The sequence below is a fragment of the Chinchilla lanigera genome, unplaced genomic scaffold (genome assembly GCF_000276665.1).
Source record: "Chinchilla lanigera isolate Chin_1 unplaced genomic scaffold, ChiLan1.0 scaffold00013, whole genome shotgun sequence".
NCBI lineage: Eukaryota > Metazoa > Chordata > Mammalia > Rodentia > Chinchillidae > Chinchilla > Chinchilla lanigera.
The window spans coordinates 9,208,930-9,214,835 of record NW_004955414.1 but is presented as its reverse complement, the minus strand read 5'-3'; the positions used below and the strand labels follow the sequence as shown (position 1 = coordinate 9,214,835).

The window sequence follows — 5,906 nt, the reverse complement described above, 5'->3', positions numbered from 1 at the left end:
TCATGAGGGTAAGTAGCCATCCTTTTAATTTCTTAAAATTGAGATTAAAATGCACATAATACATTTTATATAACATTACATGTACCTTTTTAAAGTGTATAGTTCATTGTTAATTGATAGGGCTGTACAAGCACTGCCACCACCCAGTTCCAGAATACTCCCTCCACCCTGAAATAAAATTCTGAATTGATTAAAAGTATCTTCCAATTCCCTACATCTCTGTCCCTGACACTACTAATTTTCTTTCTGTTTCTATGAATTTGCCCATTGTGGACGTTTCTTTCTTTTTTTTTAGATTGTATTTATTTTATTTTTCTTGTGTAAGAACCCTTATGTTGTAGCTACTGCTGGAGCTTGAGTCCTCTGGATAGAGACTCTGGTGAGCGTTTTCACAAGATGGTCGGTGAATTCCTGATAGGGAGACTTGGTGAACACAGTCTCTTTCCAAAGGTCAGGGGTCAGGTAGCTGTAGGTCTTGGAGATGGCATCAAAGGTGGCCTTAGCAAATTTGCCCAAAGTAGCAGTGCAGCCCCTGGCAGAGGTGTAGCAGTCATCAATACCAGCCATCAGCAGCAGCTTCTTGGCCACAGGGGCTGAGACGATGCCAGTGCCTCTGGGGGCAGGGATCAGACGCACCAACACAAGAGCCACAGCAGCCCGTCACCTTGAAAGGGACAGTGTGGGGCTTGTCGATCTTGTTCCCCCAGTAGCCTCTCAGCACCAGGACGGTGGAGAGCTCGGCCAGGACGATGGCCCCACGAATGGCAGTGGCTACATCCTTGGTGCACTTTACACCCAGACCAACATGACGGTTATAGTCCCCGGTGGTGACAAATGCCTTGAACCTGGTCCGCTGGGCAGCACGAGTTTGCTTCTGCACAGGCATGATCTTTAGAACTTCATCCTTGAGGGATGTGCCCAGGAAAAAGTCAATAATCTCAGACTCCTTAATGGGTAAGGAGAAGAGATAAATCTCCTCCAGGGACTTGATCTTCATGTCCTTGACCAGCCAGCCCAGCTTGGTCAGCAGGAATCCACTCCTTGTCCTTGGCCTTACCGGCACAAGCCCCGCTACCTCAGCCCTGGCCTCTGCCGCTTCCGCTCCCACGGCCTGGAAGACCACTGCCAAAGCCTCCGCGGCCTCCCATGCCCGGGCTCCCGGGGCCTCCAGGCCCTCCCGCTGCACCTGCGTCATCCGCCACTTGGTGTTTCCCCGAGGAAGAAGTCGACATTTCATATAAGTAGAATTATATAATATATAGCCTCTTGTGTCTGACTGACTTCACTTAGCCTGAAATTTTCAAGTTTATCCATGTTGCAGCAAGTATCAACCAGTACTTCATTCACTTTCTGCCCAATAATATTCCATTCTGTAGATCCATCGCACTTTATTCATTCATTAGTTGATGAACATTTGAGTTGTTTCCACTTTCTGACTATTACAAGCAATGCTGCTATGAGCATTTGTGCACAAGTATTTATGAGGACATGTGTTCAGTTCTCTTAGGTATATGGTTAGAGGTGAAACTGCTGGGTTACATGGCAACCATAAAATTAATACTTTACTTTTCAGTCAATGTGTTTACAGTATTATTATCTTCTCTTTTGTGAGCTTATTTGTCTCAGTGCCTACCACAGAGGTGGAGCTATACAATGAGCTGACAACACTGGGCTCCAAACCTGGAAGACTAGAGCTTCAGACCCCACACGGGGATGTGTTTACCAAGGACTCTTGGCTACCGGCCTTATTTTCTGCAAACTTTCACAAGTGTATTGAAGATGATGATTTTACCTATAAATTGCCCTTCATAAAAATGGTTTGAAGATAAGGATTATGTTTGTTCTTGTCAAAATATAGCAACCAAATTTAGCTTTGCACAGAGATGCCCTTGAGTTTATGTCTGAGGAACCTTCTCCAGATGTTTTGTTCCAGCACCTTGCTGAAGCAGATGTGACCTAGAACATCTTGCTATCAGTTTCTACATAAATAGGATGCTGTAACCTGCTTTTTGTCTTTTCTCTTTTTTTTAACCCTCTCATAGCTGCTGGTTATTCAGTCTTCCCCACTGTCAGGGTGCTCCCTAGAAGTCCACGATGCAGACACAGTCAGAGGTGTGGGAGTAGGTGCTGGTCAGAGGGGGTGGTGGGCACAATGGGGTTGTCGCAGTTTATCATCTTCCCTGTCTTTGAGCAGAAGTTGACTTGCTGGAGCGTTGTCACTGGAAAGCATACAAGGACATCCCCTAAGCAGAGATGTAGAACCTTGGCTCCACTTACCTAGGTGACAGGTTACAGGTTCCCTGAGTTCTATCATAAAAAAAGAATTTCCAAGCTACATAAGAAGTATAAGGTTTGCTAGGCAGAATTTAAAGCTACACACTCAAGGGAGTGTGGGCACTGAAGGCTGTGGGCACTGAAGAGAAGCGAGAGGGCCCTTACATTCTAGGGCAGGATACATTTATGCAGAGCGTGGGGGTAGAAATCTGTAAACCTTGGGAATCTGGAGAACTTGTGAATCTATGGAAAAAGGGGATTCAGTTTACCGATGAAAGGTGACAGCTGTTTCTGCGAGGGGGGAAGGGTGGTGGCCCATTTGTGATGTGGCTGTAGCTCAGCCAATGGGAAAGGCCCATGGTAGAGGTGAAAAGGGACAGTCTCCTCGCAGGTGGCAGGGAAGAGCCCAGGTTTATTGGGTCTTTAAGGACCTCAGGAATTTTTGACTGGGTTTGTATCTTAAACCCACAGTTTTTATTAAAGCTACAATTTTAAAATGATGATTTTTCTTGTCTCCTTTCTACCTATCCTGCCACAGGCTGAACTAGGGGAGCACCTCACAATGAAGCCTGGGGAGGAGGGGGTGCTCAGGTGCAGGTGAACTTGAATGGCCCTGTTCTTATGTGTCTAGGGCCACTGGAGAGCTACACACTCTCAGAAGTATGTTTTACTTATTTTTTACCCTTATACTTACAATGATAACACTTCAGAAAATATAGGGAAAAAAAACAAATTAAAAGTAAAAACTCATCCACCTCCTGAGATAATTATGGTTAACAGCCCCCTACCCCCATACATGCTGTTTTCCTCTAAGCAAGCAAAATTATTCTGTAACACTCTATACAGTTTGTATCCTACTTATTTTGTTGTTAGCAATTCCCCATGCCTTTCAGTATTCTTCAAAAATACCATTTTAAGTGGCTGGATATGTAATTTTGTGACAGCCCTTTAGAGAACCATTGTTCAAAAGACTTAACCAGTCCCTGACTGAGACTGTTGGCTCTCTCCCATTGTAGGGTTTCATAAATAAAAACAATTCCAAACTCTTTGTCCTCAGAGGGAAAAGAAGCAAAGGATATTTACAAGGCTCAATGCAATGGACATAGGACATTGGCGAGATAAGTATATTTGCTAAAGGAATGATGCTGTTAGGCTTTACTGGACAATCATGGCTTTTTAACTTCAATCTCTGCTGCCTCCCACCCTTCCCATATCCCCTTTCCAGCCCGCCCTGGGTGCTAGGAAAGGAAGGGAGAGTATCTCTCCTGGAAAACTCTAGCTTTTCAACCGGGTAACTACAAGGAAAGCATTATTATTCTAATTTACAGTTCCTGTTCAGCGAAGAACTGCTTTTCAGTTGCTGCCTTACCCATTGGCTACACTGGGTCAAAGTCAGTCTGCAAAGCTATTTCGAAGGGACATATCTGTTACAGCAGGAAAGCCCCAGTTTGTCACCTTTTCTGTCCTTGAGCAGAAGTTGACTTGCTGGAGCTTTGTAATGTAGAATCGGAAAGAAAGGGGGAAGAGAAGGGAGATTTCAATAGAAATATGGTTAGAAATTGGGTTCCAGTAGGGTCTGGTGAAGGTTAAAGAAAACTTTTGTTTGAAAACTTTTTCTGGGATCAGTTGCAAGAGAGGAGCTGCTCCTATATGCTAGATAGGAGAGAATGAGAAGTGATTTTAAAAAGAGTTATGGAGCTCTAACTTTGTATTCCTTTTGTGGTGTTTTAGATATACAAATAAGAGACATGAGCTATTTTGAAACTATTTTTCATGGTATAGAATGTATTTCTTTTATATTGCATATTGTTGTTTGCAAAGTATCCATTGTGGAATTCCTCCATCTTGTTTGATGAAGCTCTATATTGTTTCTAATGTGCTTTTTATTGCTTGTTACTTTTTAAATTTATTTTAAAAATAAAAGAAGGAAAACATATTAACAAACAGACATCCATTTACAAAATAGCATAAGAACAATGGAAGCAATACAGAATTACTGACAAAGTGGTAGGAAATTAACAGTGGTTGTTGTATTACGTATTGATATCTTCAAAGTGGTTTCTCAAGAAAACAAATAGAGACATGCAAGATTGATCAAATAAGTAATCATTAACTGTTCCTTTCAGTAGAGCAATAGAAGTCAGTAGTACAACTATGTTAGCTATCCTGTATGTACATACATACATAATTTCCCCTTCTTTCTTTTCGCTTTTCTTTCACCCCAGTTGCTCTTTTGAGCATTTTCCTTTCACTTCACAATGTCTATCATACCTCAATGGAAGAGACTGGAAGAAACAGCCACAACCACAAACATTTTTATTCATTCTTTTAGGTTCTTACATTAGTGAGACAATACAATTCTTACAAATGCAGGTCTGATTTATTTCACTTATGAGTATAGTCTCTAGTTGTGAACATTTCCCTATAAGCCTTGAGTTTATCTTTCTTTATAGCTGAGTAATATTCCATTATATAAAAGTACCACAATTTTTTTATTCATTCCTCAGTGGATGGACATTTGGGTTGCTTCCACAGTTTAGCAATTACAAATTGTGCTGCTATGAACATGGGTGCACATATATCACTGTGATATGATGTTTTCAGATCTTCTGGGAAAATACCCAGAAGGGGAATAGCTGGGTTGAATGGGACCTCTAGACTTCATTTGCTGAGGAATCTCCAAAATGATTTCCACAGTGGTTTCACCAGTCTGCATTCCCACCAGCTCTATATTGTTTCTAATGTGCTTCTCCACCAGCAGTGGAGAAGAGTTCCAATTTCTCCACAGCCTCACCAGCATTTGTTATTGGTTGATTTCTTAATGATAGCCATTCTTACTGGGATGAGATCAAATCTCAGTGTTGTTTTAACTAGCATTTTTCAAAAGACTAATGATGTTGAACATTTTCTCATGTATTTATTTGCCATTTGTATGTCTTTATCTGAGAAGTGTGTGTTCATCTCACATGCCCATTTTTGGATTGGATCTTAGAATTTTGTGGGCCTGATTTTTAAAGCTTCTTTGTACATTCTAGATAGAAGTACTTTGCCTGAGGGACAGTTGGCTAAACTTTTTTTCCCAATTTGTGGGTTTTCTTTTTACTCTGTTGGCAATTTCATTTGATGTGCAAAAACTTTTCAGTAAGATGAGATCCCAGTTGTTGATTCTTTGAAGTATTTCACAGGCAGTTTGATTTTTGTTCATGAACTCTCTGCCTACCCGTATATCTTCAGGATTTTTACCTACTTTCTCTTCCAATAGATTTAGTGTTTCTGTTTTAATATTGAGATCTGTGATCCATTTTTACTTTAGTTTAGTGCATGTTGATAGACTTGGATCTACTTTCAGTCGTTGGCAGGTGGCAAGCCAATTTTTCCAGCACCATTTATTAAAGAAGCTATCTTTCCTCTGGTGAGTTTGGCCCTTTTGTCAAAGATTGGGTGGCTGAGTTGTTTGTGGTTGTGGCTGTTTCTTACAGTGTCTTCCATTGATCCTCAGGTCTGTTTTTCAGCCAGTACCAGGTTGATTTTATTACAGTAGCTTTGTAGTATAATTTCAGGTCAGGGATTGTGATTCCACCTGACTTGTCCTTGTTGCCCAGGATTGCTTTTGCTATTCTGGGTCTCTTCTG

General features: G+C 41.4%; 1 pseudogene; it reads right to left on the bottom strand.

Moving 5' to 3' along the window:
- Positions 1–308: 308 nt before the first annotated feature.
- On the bottom strand, positions 309–1,232 carry LOC102024991 (annotated as a pseudogene).
- Between the last annotated feature and the right edge of the window lie 4,674 nt (positions 1,233–5,906).